Genomic DNA, 20,196 nt, shown 5'->3' with positions numbered 1-20,196 from the left:
ACACTGACATTTTAAAATTCTAATCTAAATATTTGTTAAATAAAGGTTCCACCATTGGAGTAAGTATATAAAATTTTTTCCCAGTAAATTTTATTGACAGATCAGAGAAGCCAGAGGTAAAGGTTTCCCCTCCTATGTTCCTACCCAGGAGCATCCATCCCTCTGCTGGAAGCAGGAAACCCAAGAAGCTGCTGGACTCAGGCCATCTTGAAGGTGGGCAAGTTGTTGTAATGGGCATCCTGGCCCTGAAGCAGGCTGTGGTAGGTGGTGATCTCCTTCTCCAGGTGCATTGTTGATGGCCATGAACTGCTGGTACTTCAGGTCTTGCAGTTCAATGTCAGTACAAACACCACTCAATAACTTCCCAGCCAAGTTCAAGATGGAGCAGGCCTTGCACATGAGCATGGAAGGTGATATCAACAGTGTGCGCAAGGTGCTGGATGGGTATATACCTTTCTAAGATAACTTTGAAAGACAGCCCTCATATATTGAAGAATATATGTAAATACAATAAATTGCCCTTGCACTCACTGTAGGATTCTACTTCCTCTGATCTTGTCCCCAATCACATTTTTTTTCTAAATTAACTACTAAAGCCCCCTAATGTTATAGTGGGTGAGTGAAATAGTTAATGACTTGTTTTTCCAGAAGAAAGATCTCCTGAAAGATTGAGAGAGTTTTGCCATCCATAGCTGCATCTGTATTAAAAGCAAACAATGTGTTAACAACAAATCTGTGAGTCAGAGATTAATGCTACTAAAAACACCAGCCATGCCTTTAGAATCTAAAAATACACCAACATCAAACTATGAAATACTCTTGACGTCAATGGAAGACACACTAGACAACTGAGATCATTTTATACCCCTCCCATAACTGCCTCTGAGATAAACCTGTGCTGTGGTTTTTCGTGTCAGGATCATAAAAATACCCTTCTGGACTTCACGAGCAGTCACCCTTTAACCACACAATACACGAAATCCTTGTAAAGTATGAGTCATGTGACCAACCCTGGACAGTATACATAAACTTGTGCTCTGAACATAAAATAAATTATATAGAAAGACCTAGAGAGAAGTTTCATTTCTCTTTTTAAATATGCATTTGTTATTTTTAAGAAATTTAAGTTTGAACCTAAGCTATGAAAAATATCCTCAAAGCTAATAGTGTTTTCAATTTTTCAAAAATTCAATAAAATCAATTCAATTGTTTGAATATCTAGTTAACTGTGTCAGATTTCTGTTTATCTCAAGCTCTAAAAACATTGTCTGAAGTCTCTTTTCACAGCCTAATAAAACTATCTTTTCATCTGGAATTTAACAACAGCAACCACAGTCTGGAACTTAAATTGAATCTAGAAAGCCCATGTCAACATATGTCTGGCATGCCTGATGTAGCTCATGGATCAGAGATCCCATGAGATCTTTCTCCACCAAAGTCATGTCCAAAGGCCAAATATAGATAAACATCTTATTTGTTTGAACAGAATTAGGGCTCTATAACACCACTTTTGGAACAGAACATAATTCATGATATTTCAGACATTACAAACTATAATAAAGAAATACTATTATTTTACCATAGAGCATTTAGCAGGGAAGAAATACAAATGTATTGCAATATATCTAATGTTTTGCATAAAATTAGTTTTTTAATGTTTTTAAGATATCATAGTAAATCGTGCTGACTGAAGGTATTGACACATTGGGGGCTCTATCTGGTGTCTGGTATTATGGGGTATTATACACACAATAAAGTGGATTTATAAGGTCTAGAAATTGCCTTGTCCAATACATTGGGAGCGAGCAGGTGAAAGATGCAGGCCAGGCCAAGTGAATTTAAGTGTAAGACTGTCAGTGCAGATAATACAAGGAGATTTTCTCAGGTCTAGGGAGACAGACAAACTATATTAGGTCATTTCTAACTTCCATTGTATTACATAGACATGGCCTTCAAATTCCAGAGCAGTGGACCTATATTTCCCAAGTCAAAGTAAGCTCTGTCTGAACAAATTGTCTTGAAAAGATTGGTTCTAAGTTCATAGACCTGATTGTTTGTGTGTACACTTAAAAATAATATGTAGAATTACACAGCCAATAGCAAGAAAAACACCATGTCTTTTCTATATTGTTAATTTATACATATTTTTCTATAAGATAGTTCAACTTTCTCATATAAATTGATGGCAGCTGTAAAATGGTTTGTGAATCTTATTGCCAATTCATTATTCAGTATAAATTATTCAAACAAATTTGTGTTTGAATAACACAAATTTAATGTAATCAAACCTACCCATCTTTATTTTCTTTGTTGTTCTATTACAGTTGTCTTAATTTCCCCCCATTGTTCTCTTCTGTCCTGCCCACCCACCCCCAGTCAGTCCTCACCCTGTTGTCCATGTCCATGAGTCATTTATACCTGTTCCTGACTAGATCCTTTCCCTTCTTTACACCTTTATCACCCTCACACCTCCTTCACTTCCATGCCTCTGCTTCTCTTTTGCTCATTTGTTTGTTTTGTTCATTAGGTTCCTCTTATATGTGAGATCATATGGTATTTGTCTTTCACTGTCTGGCTTATTTCACTTAGCCTAATACTCTCTGGTTCCATTCATGCTGTCACAAAAGGTAGGGCTTTCTTCTTTCTTTCTGCTGTGCTGTATTCCATAATGTAAATAGCCATCAGAGAAATACAAATAAAAACCAAAATTAGATACCACCTCACACCAGTCAGAATGGTCATCATCAACAAATCAACAAAAACAGCCAGTGCTGGTGAGGATGTGGAGAAAAGGGAACCCTGGTGCACTGTTGGTGGGAATGCAGACTGGTGTAGCTACTATGGAAAACAGTATGGAATTTCTTCAAAAAACTAAAGATGAAACTGCCTTTTGATCCTGTGATTCCAGTGCTGGAATTATACCTTAAGAATCTGAAACACCAATTCAAAAGGACCTATGCACCCCTATGTTCATAGCAGTGTTATTTACAATAGCCAAGTGCTGCAAACAGCTTAATTGCCTATCCATCTTTATTAATGGTTAATTTCATTTGTTATGCTTAAGTATGTCTTCTGTCACACATTATTAAACAAACTCTCTCCTAAAATACCATTGAATATTTTTACTATGTTTCTTCACTTATATGTTTAATCTATCAAGAATTTATTTTTGCTGCTTGAATGGAAGTAAATAAATTTTTAAGAATATGAAAAAATGCTCACTTCTACAAAGTCACTGAAAGAAAAATTACAGAAATGTAACACCAAAATTATAGGATTACAAAAATTATAGGGTAATAATACACTTGTTGGTTAGCATGTGTATAAATTGGCATTTGTATATACTGCTGATAGGCCTGTGATTTAATAGAGAAGAAGGTCTTGAAGGGTACATACCAAATTGTTAACATTTGTTAACTCAGAGATTGGGATTTCAAGAAAGAAAATTATTAAACATTTCTTTATACAACTCTGCATTGTCTTAACTGTTGCCCTAAAATGCATTATTTTTTGTTTTTTTAAAGGTAGTTAATTGAAGGACATTAAAAGTCAACTAACAGAGTCTAGTTTGAGGTTCATTCCCACTTGGAGCTTCCTCTAGAAGGAAGTTGGTTGCATTTTTGCATAATTCTTAATTGTAAGTAAAATCAATTCTATTCATAAGCCAAAAAAAAAAAAAGTATCAATGGGTAGATCTTCCAGACAGAAAATCATAAGGAAACAGTGGCCTTAAGTGACACATTTGTATCAGATGGATTTAATTGATAGTTTGAGAGCATTTCACCTCAGAGCAGCAGAATGTACATTATTTTCAAGAGCACATTGAAACAATATTATTTATGATAGCCAAGGTAAGGAAGCAAACTAAGTGCTCATCAATGGATGATTGGATAAAGAAGATGTGATACATATGTACAATATTACTCAGCCATAAAAAGAATAAAATCTTACCATTTGCTACAACATGGATGAACCTAGAAGGTATTATACTAAGTAAAATAAGTCATACAGAGAAAAAAAATACCATATCATTTCACTTATATGTGGAATCAAAAGAACAAAATAAATGAACAAATATAACAGAAACAGACTCATAGGTAGAGAGAACAAACTGATGTTTGCCAGATCAGGAGGGTTGGGCGCAGGAGAAGGTCTGGGTTTAAAAGATGAATAGATTAAATAAAAATTGAAAGTTACAAAATAGTTACAGGGGGATTACTTTGTAAATGATATTAATGTCTAACCACTTATTCTGCACACCTGAAACTAATATAATAGTGAATGCCAGCAGTAATTGAAAAAAATAAATAAATAAAATAAAATAAAACAGATAAACAAGACACTAATTAATTAATTTTTAAATTCAAATAGATAGGTTTGCTGTGGGGAAAAAACTGAATTCCAAAACAGGTTACTGACAGTGGGCAATGCTGAGCATAAAGGAATGAATCACAGATAATACCAATGCCAGGAGCAAGGTAATGCAAAAATATATTTGAGTAAGTATCATACCATTGACTGCCTGGTACCCTCATGCCTTAGACTAATCCTGATCTTTGAGCATCCTTTGTGTCTCATGGATAATAAAGGAGGAAATATCCTATTGTGAAGGGTCATAATTCTCTAGAATAAACAAATATGCTTCCTAATATTGGAATATACCAATCAATAGAGTTCAACTCTTTTGGGTTTCATCAGTGAAGAGCAGCCTCTTGTGTATATTACTGGCAACAAATTTGTTTGGTCCCACAATCAGCATGACAAATAGACAAAGCACAGTGTCACAGTATATCAGAACTGCTCCTTGAAAGCAAATGACATTTCTTTATATTTCCCCAAATTATTTTAACCTAGCAATGCTTGATGAAATTTGCTGAAATGGTTATCTCAAACATCATTTAGTAAAACTTTTCACCCAAAGTAGGAATAAATCCTAATGAATTAAAATCCCCATTCAACTACAAGTGTCATGAAAATAATGTTTTGCTCATGGGATCTAAACACTAAAAACTCTGGTGAATGAATACATTTTTAAAAATATATTGTTGGCCAGGACAATGGACCAAAGAGATTAAACTTAACCAAATGATTTGACAAATGAGATTAAGTTGAAAAGAAATGTAATGTCAGAATTTAGTATAAAATAAATGCATATGCACTACAGCCTATTCAAATAAGTAGAAGATAATTAGATGAAAGAATAGACTCATAGAATATGACAGATCTCTTTATATTTCTGAAGGGCTGTCTTATGTAAAAGGGGCTGAACTTTATATTTGTGTTTCAGAAGGCAGAATACAATGAAACCTAAGTTCTCAAACTTAATTCATTCTAGAAGGCTGTTCGAGAAGTTATTTATTTGAAAACCAAATCATACAGTGACTGACCATACAGGTATCAGCACAAAAGGGATGTGGGTTCAAGAAACAAGATTTTCCTCAACAACTGAGACATTTTTTTCCATGAACAACTTGGTAGAGAACCAAATTGTTTAAGATGAGAGACATTCGAGAACCAAGATTTGACTGTAAAATCAATGAGCTGAATTTATAAGGAAACATTTTTAAAAAGACTTTCTGATCATTAGAGTGACCAGTGGAATATACTGCTTGTATTCTATCATTCTAGTCTGCTCGCTGGTTCAATACAGTAACATCGAACTATTATTTTACATGCATAGTTCTGAAATATAACCACAAAAGTCCTCATAATAGGTGGACAGAAAGGGCAGAGTCAGAGATTGTAAGATGTTACACTGCTGACTTAGAAGATGGAGGAAGGGGTCAAGAGCCAAGAAATGCAGGCAGCCCCAAGAAGCCAAAAAAGGCAAGAAAATCGATTCTGCATCAGAGCGTCCAGATGAAATGCAACCCTGCAGGCAGGCACCTTGACTTTAGCCCAGTAGAGTCCATTTCACACTTCTGACCTCTAGAACTGTAAGTTAGTGTCTTTTCAGTTACTACGTTTGTGATTTGTTACAACAGCAAAAGCAAAACCAAACAAAATAAAAAACCTCATACATCTTTTATTGAACAAAAATGGTTCACCCTGAATCTTCCACTCATGGTCTTTGGTCCACATTGAATAAGTTTAAACCTTTTCTATATGAGGACCCTTCAGTGATTTGAAAACCAATTTCTTGGCCTCATGAAAATATTCCTTTTTAGACTTTTATATTCTTACTTCCTTTATTCTTTTCTCATATGATTGAACTCCAACTTAATTTGCTTTCCTATTCTCAGTCTTCTTTGAAAAAGTCCCATTTTGTTCTGTGGCTTAGAAAAGAATCCTGTTATCCAAATGTCATCTGACAAGCACAATGGTCTAATTCTTTGGTGGCAGCAAACCCTGCTGACATATATCACATTTAGTCTATCTTCTTATTTTCCTTGAACTTCTACTGAGCATTGACGCAGACTACACCACAACTTACTAAGTGCAATGATGTTTGGTAATTTGGATTAGATACAGAACAATTCATTCTTACATTAGTAGAAAAGTTCCTTGATGTTTCCTAACATATGGTCATAGAAACAAACTCAATTAATAAATTAAATTTACAATTACTCACAATTTATCCAGGTATACTTTATCTTTGTTAGAAATTCAATAGCATCCTGGTTTCTGTTTTATTGTATGTATAATGAACTTTTGACCTTTCTTTTTCTTTCTCATTCTCTCTGAAAGGTTTTAAAATCTGTTCTTTATTCCCAATTTTCTGAAATTTCACAATGATATGTTTTGGTGTATGGTTTGTTTCAACTGTGATACTGGCACTTGGCAAAACTTTTTAATCTTCTGTTTTTATGTTATTTCTTTTATACATTTCTTTCTTTCATTTGTCTGTTTTCTCTATGAGATCTTGAACCACTTAGATTGTTTGTCTAATTTCTTCTTTTGTCCTCTAATTTCTATCTCCTTGTTCTGGTTTGTTCACTTTGGTTTTTGGTTTTTGTTGTCATTACTCTATTTCTTGGGGAAATGTCTATATTAGTTTGCTAGAGCTACCATAACAAAATTCTACATAATGGATGTTTTAGCAACAGAAATTTGTTTTGTCATGGTTCTGGAGGCTGGAAGTCCAAGGTCAGGTTGCCAGGGGGGTGAATTTCCTCTGAGGCTTCTCTTCATGGCTTGCAGTTAGTAGCTCTCTTGCTGCCTCTTCACATGGTCATCCTTCTGCGCATGCACAGACCTGGTGTCTCTGTGTGTTCTCATCTCCTCTTCCTATATGAACACTGGTAAGAGTCTATTAGAGCACACCTTAACAGCCTCATCGATCTTAAGTACCTTTTTAAAGCCCTATCTGAAAATACAGTCACATGTTGAGGTGCTGGGGTATAGGGCTTCAATATACAGATTTGGTGGGGGGAGACACAATTCAGTCTGTGATATTTATTCAACTTTTCTAACAAAACTTTGGTTTAAGTTTTAATATCTGCTGTCATAATTTTTATATCTAGAGCTCTGTTTTATTGTCTTATATTCATTTTTGTTGTATTTTGTTTTAATTTATGGAATCATTCTCATATATATATATATATATATATATATATACACACACACACACACACACGTGTGTGTGTGTGTGTATCCTTGTCTTTGTTTCCTCTGAGATCATTTCATGTTAACATTTTTCCTCAAATATCTAGGTATCTTTGATTTCCCATTCACATTTAAAAGGAGCTATTGAAGACACCAAGAAGCTGATTAGAAACTGTGAAAATAGGAAAGACTTGACAGTCTGGATGATCAGACTGTGAACCAGCTTATTTTCTTGGGTCACAGGAAAAGAGCACATTAAGGAAATGAGAGATGAGCAGTGAGCTATGAATATAGAACACAAGGGTGAGTTCACAGTAGATTTGCTGGTTAATAGTCCACTGTATGATAGGAGCCCTCAGGTCTCAATAAGTTTAATGAACATGAAGAAAGGCTTAACAGCAATGGATAACTTTTTAGCATGGTCCAAAGAAATAAGCTTCAAGCTAGCATAAAACTCATAGCCAGAAAGTAAGAGGTAGGAGAACTTGACTACACAAGGACAGAAGTATGATCTTCCTGTGCAGTAACCATAGGGTAGACAGTATAATACTGCAAGCTTTTTGTCATACCCCAAACAAGCCATCATATGTTTAATACTGCCACTTTGGCACTACTCTCTACTACCTTTGTGAAATGGGGATAGAATAAGAAGGAGGGAAGAGCTAAGCATTCTGCTAAGCATTTAAGTATTTTTATAATCAGAAGGAAAATAATTTTTAAGAGACTGTTTCAAATCAAGGCTACTTCACATAACCTCACTCAGTTTTAATCATCTTTCACATTTGTTAAAAACTTTTCCACTTGACTATTCAATTAATGTGCTTTGTAAACTTTGTTTCTTTCTCTAAACCCTTACCAGACCGGCAAAAACTAGTCCCTCCATCCCTTGAGGGCACTAGGTGGTAAGGACCTTGCCCAGATCAACAAGCCCAGAGCAGAGGACAGATCTATTTCCTTTAAACCTCATTCTTTCAGAGTCATGCAGAATGAAAAATGAGCCTTCAGTATCATCTGACAGAGCAGAGGTGCCAAAATCCACCAAAGAAAAAAAATAAGTAATGAAAAGTCTACCTTAAAGTCTTTTCTCATAAAGCCTTATATCTGCTTTGGGAAGAAGCAGTTTCTACCCCAATTTCTTCCTTCACTCCTAAGGCTTCTTAACCTGAAGTTCCTTTAACCAGAGACAAAAAGAAAATCTTTTATTCTATGATTAAAGATATAACTGGAAGTTCCAGCACAAGGAGATGAAAAATCACATTTACTTTGAATCACACACACACAAGAAAACAGTGGGTCTGAATGCTCCCTTCTTGGTTGAGGAAAAAAGGAAAGTTTCTGTTATTTGCACTTTATTTTATTTTATTTTATTTGTGCAAAAAGAGTCAGTGGAAAGACTGGAGAGAGAGAAGTGGAAAGTACTAAAAGTGTGCTTGTTTTCCAACTACAGCCACTTCGCCATTTTGCTTGGGGCCCAGTCCAGTGAAAGGGCTTTGTCCTCACAGAGATACTAAGGAGTTTGACAAGCAACCACTCAGAGTTATCCAGAATCAAGAAGCCAAAAAGCCAAAGATGGCAAACATTTTTACAGACCACACTTCTGCTTCATTGTTTTTAACAAAATGAGATGAAGTAACTCTTGAGAGGTGGTAATGAGTTGGGGTTGTTTTTTTTTTTTTCAAAGAAAAACAAAGGTTTAAAAAAATTTTTTAAAAGATGAACAGCTCACCTGCCCCCATATTCTGAAAAAATACAGATGATGAGATTTCAAAGAAACATTTTGAACTAGGACATGTGGTTTTCTCTGCTAAAGAGAGTTTTGCAAAGAGCATGTTTAAGAGAATAGGGCCCCACTGGAATAAAGCCTCTGAGGACTCAGCTTGATTCCTGAAATCCCCTTTGGAAATCATTCCTTGGAATTAAGAGCTTGAAAGTGCTGTTACTTCTGAGGGAGACCTGCAGTCCTATTCTGTTTCTGGCACTTACAAGTTACATGACCTTTGCCAGTTTCCTTGTACTTTTGAATTTTAGTTTCTCCTCATTCATAAAGTTTGACAATGATAATTGTCTCCTAAAATTGGTATAAGAATTAAATGAGATAATGTGTAAAAAAAAAAAAAAAAAGCCAGGTACTCAGTAAACCATATCTGTTATTATTATTACTTTTAAAGCCATCTTTTATCTTCGGACCTCCAGAAACATGACAATCTGATACAGGATCTGGGAAAGGAAAAGCTTAGCCACAGGGATTGTGAAGGCCAGTCTAGGTAAGGTCCCCTGCGAAGATTATTAAGCTGCCAGGAGTCAGCATAAGGACCCTGATGAAGAAGAAGAAGGGGCCAACTAGAGGTTGCTCAAGACCCATTCAGAGGATTACCCAAAGCTATCCAGCTTTTGTACCTTTGCTTAAAGCTTCATATTAATATTTTTAAAATATTCCAAATACTCCTCAAAATATTTGTAATCGTCTAGAATCTAAAAATATAGAAGAGAATGAGCAGGGGAATCTAATCAACTTTTTTGGTCCCCAATGCCCTTTAAGTTTGTTCCTAAACATGGGCATGTGAAGAATGTTCATTCAATGCATATTTAAATGATAAGAACTAGATCTATCTTCATTCCTAGAAGAATCCGAGAGGTACTGGGAATAGGCAATAATGCCAAGCAGGCAATAATGCCAAAACAGACAGCTCTATTGCCCTGGAAGTCCAGCTGGGTTCATGAAGATTAGCATGTCCATGTCACCATTGCACATAGGTGAGCAGACAAGTTATAGCAACTCACTCACAAGCCTGGTGCCTCAAGAACAGCAAAGGAAGGAGGGCCTTCAACATAGATACTAAGGAATTTAGTGAACCTGAGTGATTCTAAGGCAAGGGGTGTGGTGCTGAGAGAAAATGATTCTGAAAAATTCCATTAAGGATCTGGAACTTCAATTTTTACTGTGCAGACAAATGAAACTTCTCAGAAAGCCCAGAATCATCCATGAGAACCATCAGGGCCTCTTTCTCCAGTTCAGTCACAGGTTATCTGTCTGTTTTTTCTTCAAGGTTCTTGCGCCTGCCCATTTTTTTCCATGAACACTATCCAAATTCAGGGCCCTTCCCCATCATATCCTAACTTAACACTATCATGTTATAATGCTGTTACTTCTTCCTTCTAGTCTCCCTTCTCCTCAGAGGAAATATCCTCTCAAAACCCTCCTGGCTACATGTAAAACTGTAGCAGGATTCTCAACTGGAGCACGAGAAATATTCACCTTAGAACACCTGAAAGACTGTTGAGTGGCCATAAGTGCTGTGAGAGAAAGGAAGTTGACTTGGATGAAAAATTGAAAACAACTCTTGGGAAATAACTCATCCTCAGAGAAGAGAGGCCCTCACATAAAAACTTAACCTGATAATAAGGCTTCAGTGTTAGAAAGGAGAGAAGATTTTTCAGTATGTTTTCAGCTAGTCAAATTTTCCTCTGGCCCAGGCCCCATGGGTTCATGATAAATTCCCCAAGGAGAAAGGTGCTAAACATACAAACAAAAAGAATTAACCTTAATATGAAGACAGAGAAGAGATCCTCACTCCGCCAGAGAAGAAAACCAAGTGGCTGGTAGGTTCAGCCATGACATTGGAGCTGTTCAGTGTTTAGCCTTGAGGACAGGATGCAGAAGCTGGCAGTGTTAGGAGGGGATTTCTCAAGTACCAGGAGATACGATACTTGGCAACTTTTGCATTTGTTTCAGCAGGGTCAGCAGTCCCAGAGGCAGATGGTCGCCTACAGCCAAAGCAGAGAGGAACATGACAAGCTGGATGTGATCTGAGAACCCTGTGCTCATTAGCAGGTGTGAAATAATCTGAGGACTCAAGGAATTTCAGAGAATTTCTTTGAAGGGAACTTGTCAGACCCCACCTAAGATAATAGGGACATTTATGCTGTTTTGGTCCCATTTTTACCTTCAGGCTGAGATGCCCTGAAGAAGTATGGTATTTGATCATAAAAATGTTCATGAGGGAAGAAAAATTACTGCTTGTCAAATGCCTACTACATGTTAGGTTCCATAAGTACACCTGCATATATCTTATTTACTCTTTACAACAACTCTGCAGATCAGGTGCTTTTGTCCCCCCCTTTTAATTAAAGGTGAAAAACTGAGGTATAAGCCACTAAATTACCTTCCCAAGCAGACAGAGCTGGCCAGGATTGTACCCAGTTCACCTGAGGGCAGGGTCCTTGCTTTTACTATTTGCACTTGTATAGGAAAAACATCTACAATGTCTGCTACCAAATAGATAACATCAAAACACTATTTATTTGCTAGCTCTCTGCTTTAAGTATTGTGTCCTGAATATGCTCTGTTAGTGTCACAATTCATCACTGGATATAAGTGAACCAGATTTAGAGACCCATTATGTTACTTTTATAAAAACACTTTATGTGCAGGAAGAAAAATAGAACAAAAAAGAATAGTTGGCTAGTCCCAGTGACAGTTCTGAATCTCCTTATCTAGACAATCAGAGATATTTTAGAAAGGATGCATTACCGAGAATTAGAACAAAATGAACTTGGCTTTGTGCCTCTGCAAGCTTCTTGTCAGTGTTCTGCCTCTGGGATTCCAGTGTCCATTGGAAAAACACTCTGTTTGATTGCATTAAGCATTCTTTGACCTTAGGGCAACTGATTGTGTTTGAGACAAACACATATTTGAATAATCTTAGGATCTATCTCTAAACCCTATGCTGCAATGATAAAGTAACATTCCTGAAGTGAACGAAGCTTTGTTTCTTTGTGTATATAGAAGGGGTACATAGAAAGAAAGCCAAATGTATGTGTTTGTGGTAGAAGTAAAAAGAGTATAAACCAATCAAAGGAAGAAACATCTCATGCTCACTTTATCAAAAATTAATTCAAGACTTCCAGCCAATATGGAGGCATAGACAGACATGCTGCGTCTCCCTCCACAAATAAGAAGGAATACAACTACCTCAAAACTAGAAAAAAACAGAAGTTCCAGAAAAAGGAAGTGCATGGAAGTTCAGTAAACAAAGATGTAAAGAAGAAATACTCATCCAGACAGATAGGAGGGCCGGAGCCAGGACAGAGAGGACACAGTGTGACGGTGGCAGCAGCGGCGACAGCAGTAGGCCAGCGGAAAGCACAGTTACACATTTTAAAAAGTCAGGAGGACACCTGGGGAGCGTTCCCAGCTCCTCACCAGACTTTGCAGCTCACTCTCCCAGCACCAGAGAAAATCAAGCCTCATTGCTTTAGACTGTGCAAACCAGTTGGGTTTGGGACAGACGCAGAAACTGCCAGTCCCTCAGCAGAGTCCGCTTGTTTAAAGGGCCCCCATGGTTCTAGAACATCCGCAGACACACCCACTCTGGGAAAGAAGGCCAGGGCAGCAGCTAGAGGGGCACAAGTCCAGTTTGGAAGTGGGAGAAGTGCCTGGAAAGGGGGCAAGTGCTGGGCAAGCAGCATTGCTCCTTCTCAGACCCCTCCCCTGCATACAGCGCTACAACGTGGGGAAACAGGTCACCTGTTACTGACAAATACCTAAGGTTCTTCCCCCTACAACATAGTAGGAGCGACAGTTCTCCCTGGGACATGGAAGCAAACAAACACAGAAAACTTCCAGCTAAGATGGAGGCCTAGACTGACATGCTTCATCTCCCTCCACAACTAAGAAGGAATACAACTACCGCAAAACCAGAAATAATCAGAAGTTCCAGAAAATAAATGGAAGCCCAGTGTATGAAGTTATAAAGAAGTGGTGCTTGTCCGGACAGATAGGAGGGGCGAAGCCAGGGAGGAGAGTTCAAGCTGTGCTGGCCACGGCAGCAGCAGTGATGGAGGCAGGACAGCAAAAGTGCCACAGTTTGGTGAGACGGGTTGCCCGGTTGTGACGAGTGCACAGGGCTCTGCCCCCTATAGCATAGGAGGTGTGACAGCCCTGCCCAGGAAGCAAAGGTAAACACAAAACAGTCAGGATGCCACAGATCATGATAGAGATTCCAGTGACACAGCCGACCAGACAGCAAATATCTAATCTAATGGTTCAGCAGATAGGAAATCTTTCTGAGGCTCAATTCAGAGCTTTGGTTATACAAATGCTTACACACCTAACAGCAGATCTTAAACAAGACAGGGAAGGAATAAAGGCTAGTCCTGCTGAAATAAACAAAAACACATACGAAACTAGTGGTGAAGGAAAGAAAACCAGGGATCAAATCAACAAATTGGAACATAGGGAAGGAACAAACAGTCAACCAGTGCAGAAAGGGGAAATGAGAAGTGAGGAAAATGAGGAGAGGTTCAGAAACTTATTGGACAGCTATAAGCGGGCCAACATCCAAATCATAGGGCTGCCAGAAGGTGAAGAAGAAGAACTAGAAATCGAAAAATATGTGAAAAAATAATGAAGCAGAACTTCCCTAAGTTGGGGAAGGAAATAGACTTACAGGTCCAGGAAGCAGAGAGAGTTCCAAAAATACTAGACCCAGGGAAAACCACACCAAGACACATTATAAACAAAATGTCAAAAATTAAGGATAAAGAGAGAATCTTAAAAGCAGCAAGAGAGAAGAAGAGAATTACGTACAAAGGGGTCCCAATAAGACTCTCAGCTGATTTCTCATTAGAAACTCTGCAGGCAAGAAGGGACTGGCAAGAAATATTCAAAGGAATGAAAAGCAAAAACCTACAACCATGATTACTCTATCCAGCGAAGCAGTCATTGAGAATAGAAGGGCAGAGAACGTGCTTCCAGGACAAAGTAAAACTGAAGGAGTTCATCAGATCCAAACCACTGTTTTATGAAATGTTAAAGGGACTTGTTTAGGAGAAGGAGGGTGAAAACTATGAACATTAAAATGAAAACTGTATCACAACCAACAACAGAAGCTAGGGAATTGAAACAAAGGCAGACTAAGTAGGCAACGAGAGTGGGAAAAGAATTATAGGTTGGGGAACATTTTGGGGGGAGGTCAATGGGGAGGGGAAGGGGAGAAAGGGAGGGAGATGGTACAGGAATTAAGAAGCATAGTAGGAGGGAGTGGAGTAGATAGGAAGATGTTGAGAAGAATTATATGCACAACCAATGGGCATGGACTAAGGGGGTGGACAACTAGAGGGTGGGAGTCACTGAGTGGAGGGGAGCAGAGGGAAAAGAAATTGGGACAACTGTAATAGCATACACAATAAAGCATATTTTAAAAAATTAACTCCCCCAGTCTTGCTCCTCTTGCTGGGTGTTCTACCTCAATAAATGGACAACATCCACCCAATCCTCCGAAGCTGAAACCAAGCATCAAAAGTGGCTTGTCTCTCCCTTTATCCTCACATCTTGGTGATCACTGAATCCTTTCATTCCTAATGTCTAATTATTTCTTAATCCCTACCTTTAACTTTAACCCCACTTATACTACCTGAATTAAAGTCACCATTAACTCTTTCCTGATATGTAGAAAATTTTTCCAAGTGTTCTCTCTCCATCTTATTTGTTCCATTAAACCATTCTCCAAATATTTCAAGGTAGTGTTATTTTTTAAAAAATTTTACTTGTAGTACACATGAAATTCACCATCTTAATCATTTTTTAAGTATGCAGTCAATGGTAATGTGTATGTTCACATTGTTCTCCTACCAGTACCACTGTCCATGCACAGAACTCTTTTTCTCTTGCAAAAGTAAAATTCTTTACCTATTGAACAGTAATTCCCCTTGAAACTCATTTTATTTTTTGTCTTTATAAGTTTGACTACTCTAGGTACCTTAAATTAGTAGCTTTATATAGTATTTGTCCTTTCGTTACTAACTTATTTCACTTAACATATCATAATACACTCAGGTTCTATCATGTTGTAGCACGTGTCAGAGGTTTTCTTTTTTTAAAGCTGAATAATATTCCATTTTACACACACACACACACATGCACATAACCATTTTGTTTGTCAGTTCATCTGACAGTAGTCACTCAGGTTGCTTCCATCTTTTGGTTATTGTGAAAAATGCTGTTATGAACATAGGTGTATAGGTGTACAAAAATCTCTGGGAGTCTCTGCTTTCAATTTTTGGGGTATATACCCAGAAGTAGAATTGCTGGATCCATATGGTAATTACATTTTTAATTTTTTGAGAAACTGCCATACTGTTTTTCATAGCAACTGTGCCATTTACATTCCCACTAACAGGCCACAGTTTCAATTTCTCAATGTTCTCACCAACACTTGTTATTTTATGTTTTTTTGACAGTAGCCATTCAAATGGGTGGTATCTCTTTCTTGGTTTTATTTGCATTTCCCTAATGATGAGTGATGCTGAGCATTTTTCATGTATTTGTTAGAAATCTATATACCTTCTTCAGAGAAATATTGATTCAAACTCTGCATCCATTTTTTAAATTAAGATGTTTATCTTTCTGTTGTTGAAGTATAATCTTATTTTTATCTCCCACTATCATTTTTAATTTCCAACTACAGTTCTATCATATTTTATTTATAATTTAAAGTCAAGTTTAAAGTACATATAACAGTTAAAGACTGCTATGTCTTTTTAGTAGATTGTTACTTTTTTATCAATATAAAGTGCCAATTTCTCTCTTTTAATGTGTTTTTTCCTGAATTTTATTACTGTGATTATAATATTGCTATAATAAACATTTGTTGTTGCTTATAATTGCATATCTTCTTAACATTTTTACTGATAAATTGACATATAAAACCTACATATATTTAATATACACAATTTGATGAGTTTGGACAAAAGCATACACCCACGAAATCATCACCATGTCCATCACCTCCAATAATTTTCTTGTGAGACCTTTGTGGGCTTTTTCTTGGGGTGGTGGTGACAATAATAATGCTCAATTAAAGATCTACTTTTTAAAATATAACTTGAATAGACTTTTTAGAATAGCTTTAGGTCCATGGCAAAGTTGGGCTGAAGGCATATCTTTATTCATCCTTCAGTTTCCGACATTTCAATAACTTTTTTTACTTTTATTTTTCAATTACATTTTACATTCAACATTATTTTGTACTAGTTTCAGGTGTACAGCATAGTGGTCAGATAATCATACACCTCATAGAGTGGCCCCCCTATATTTCAAGCACCCAACTGGCACCATACATAGTTATTACAATATTATTGACTTTTTAAGTGAGTCCCTTTTTACCAGGATATAGCTGGGTTTTAAAACTCCAATCTGAGAGATTCTTCTATTCGCAAGACAAATGCTTGTATGTGCAAGACTTGATGGCAAGGATTTAGGAATGAACAGGAAAGATAAGGGCCCACTACTACCAAGGACAGTTAACCTGTCCACATTTTTATGATTACTGTTATATGTATTCCTATTTCTAACTAATTATTTTGTATTTTCTCCTTACTATGCCTTCACTTTGTTTCTAGGCTTTCTCCTTTTCTCTTATATTAACCTATTTTACTTTGTTATTTTTTTTTATTGATGTCTTGGGAAGGACAGTTACATAATTCTTTTTTGTTTTTTTCTTTCTCTCTAGCTAAGGAGGTTGCAGGTAGGAAGTGGGTACCCAAAAGAAATGGTGCAGTCCCCAAATTTCTAAGTGAAGCCCAAAGCCAAGAACAGTGACAGAGCTGCCAGCATTTGTTTGGTACCATGGTTGCAGCATCAAAGGTAATGTATTCACATAACATTTGGTATTCTTCTTCTTTTTTTTTATTGTCAGTTTCTTTTTCTTCTTTTATTTCTTTCTTTATTGTTTTTCTATTATGGTTGTCCCACTTTTCCCTTGATTGCTCCACCCAAACGACCACCTCTTCTCCCACAGTCATTCCCCACCACCTTGTCCATGTCCATGATTCATTTATACTATTTCCTCAATTAGAACCTTCCCCTTCTTATCCCGCTTCACTCCCTACCGTCTCCACACTTGTCACTGTTAGTCTGCTCCTTGTTTACAAGCTTCTGGTTCAATTTTGCTCTTTTGTTTGTGCTGTTCATTAGTTTCCTGTATTAGGTGATATCATATGGTATTTGTCTTTTGTTGCCTGCCTCACTAAGCCTAATTCTCTCTAGTTCCATCCATGTTGTCGCTAAAAGGTAGGAGTTCCTTCTTCATTTCTGCTGTATAGTGTTACATTGTGTAAATGTACCACAGTTTTTTGATCCACTCATCTACAGATGGGCACTTAGGCTGTTTCCAGCACTTGACTATTGTAAACAGTGTTGCTATGAACATAGGGGTGCATAAGTTCTTTTGAATTAGGGTTTTAGGATTTTTCAGGTACAATCCTAGCAGTGGAATTGCTGGTTCAAAACGCAGTTCCACTTTTAGTTTTTTGAGGAAATTCCACACTGTTTTCCATAGTGGCTGCACAGGTCAGCATACCCACCAACAGTGCAGTAGGGTTTCTGTTTCTCCACATCCTCGCCAGCACTTGTTGTTTGTTGATTTGTTGATGATGGCCATTCTGACTGGTGCAAAGTGGTATCTCATTGTGGTCTTTATTTGCATCTCTCTGATGGCTAGTGATGTTGAGCATTCTTTCATAGGCCTATGGACCCTCTGTATATCCTCCTTGGAGAAGGGTTTGTTCAGGTCCTTTGCCCATTTTTAAATTTGGCTGTCTGTCTTGGTGTTGAGATGTATAAGTTCTTTATATATTTTGGAGATCAATCCCTTATCTGATGTATCATTGGCAAAATGTTTTCCCATATGGTTGGTTCCTTTTTCTTCTTGCTGATGTTTTTGTTTACTGAGCAGAAACTCTTTAGTTTGATGTTGTCCCATTTGTTTATTATTTCCTTTATTTCCCTTGCCTTAAGAGAAATAGCAGTGAAAATATTGCTATGTGGGATATCTGAAATTTTCCTACATGTGTTTTTCTCTAGGATTTTTATGGTGTCATGACTTACATTTAACTATTTGATCCATCTTGAATTTACTCTGGTTTGTAGTGTAATTCAATGGTCTAGTTTCATTTTTTTTTTATTTTGCACATTCCTGTCCAGTTCTCCCACACTATTTGTTGAAGAGGCTCTTCTCACTCCATTTTATGCTCCTCCCACCTTTGTCAAATATAGTTGACCATATAAACCTGGGTTTATTTCTGGACTCTCTATTCTGTTCCATTGATCTATATATCTGTTCTTATGCCATTACCAGACTGTCTGGATCACAGTAGCTTTGTGTTATAGTTTGATGTCAGGTATTGTGATTCCTCCTGCTGTGTTCTTCTGTCTCAAGATTGCTCTGGCCTTTTCAGGGTCTTTTTTTAATTCCATGTAAATTTTTGAAGCATTTGTTCCAGGTCTGTGAAATATGTCATTGGTATTTTAATAGGGATTGCATTGAATCTGTAAATTGCTTTGGGTAGTATGGACATTTTAATGTTAATTCTTCCCATCCATGAACATGGTATATATTTCCATTCTTTTGTATCTTCCTTAATTTCTTTCTTCAGTGTTATGTAATTTTCCAAGTAGAGGTCTTTCATCTCTTTGGTTAAGTTTATTCCTAGGTACTTTATTTTTCTTGTTGCTATAGTAAATGGGATTTTTTTTCTAGTTTCTATTTCTGATATTTTATTGTTTGTATACAGAAATGCCTTCAATTTCTGAATATTGAATTTGTACCCAGCTGTTTTTCCAAATTTGTTTATTATGTCGAGTAGTTTTTTCGTGGAGTCTATAGGGTTTTCAATATACACTCTTATGTCATCTGCAAATAATGACAGTTTTACTTCCTCTTGTCCAATTTGGATGTCTTTTTTTTCCTTGTCTCATTACTGTGGCTAGAACGTCCAAGACTATGTTTAATAGGAGCGGAGAGAGTGGACATCCTTGTCTTGTTCCTGATCTCGGGGAATGCTTTCAGTTTTTGTCTATTGAGTATGACGTTGGCTTCAGGTTTCTTGTATATAGCCTTAATTTATGTTGAGGTATGCTGCCTCTATTCTCATTTTGCTGAGTGTTTTCATCATAAGTGGGTGTAGTATTTTATCAAATGCTTTTTCTACATCTATTGATATGATCATGTAGTTTTTGTCTTTCATTTTGTTTATGTGGTGTATTACGTTTATTGATTTGCAAATATTAAACCATCCTTGCATTCCTGGGATGAATCCCATTTGATCATGGTGTATGATCTTTTTAATGTGTTGGTGGATTCAGTTTGCCAATATTTTGTTGAGGATTTTAGCATCTGTATTCATCAGCAATATCAGCCTGTAGATTTTTATTCTTTGTTATGTCTTCACCTGGTTTTGGAACTAGGGTAATACTGACTTCATAGAAAGAGTCTGGGAGTCTTCCCTCTTATTTGATTTTTTTGGAATAGTTTGAGAAGAGTAGGTGTTAGTTCTTCCCTAAATGTTTTGTAAACTTCTCTTGTAAAGCCATCAAGTCCAGGGCTTTTGTGTGCAGGGTGTTTTTTTTATTACTGTTTCAATTTCACTCTTTGTTATTGGTCTATTCAGGCTTTCTGCTTCTTCTTGAATCAGTTTTAGAAGATTATATGTCTCTAGAAATTTGTCCATTTCATTTAGGTTGTAGAGTTTCTTGCCATACAGTTATTTGTAGGAATTTCTTACAATCCTTTGTATTTCTGTGATATCAGTCGTGATTTCTCCTCTTTATTTTCTCATTTTGTTTATTTAAGTCCTCTCTCTTTTGTTCTT

Source organism: Furipterus horrens, unplaced genomic scaffold (assembly GCF_987537825.1).
Source record: "Furipterus horrens unplaced genomic scaffold, mFurHor1.1.pri manual_scaffold_1, whole genome shotgun sequence".
Classification (NCBI taxonomy): Eukaryota; Metazoa; Chordata; class Mammalia; order Chiroptera; family Furipteridae; genus Furipterus; species Furipterus horrens.
The sequence above is the reverse complement of the archived record's forward strand: the minus strand, read 5'-3'. Positions refer to the sequence as shown.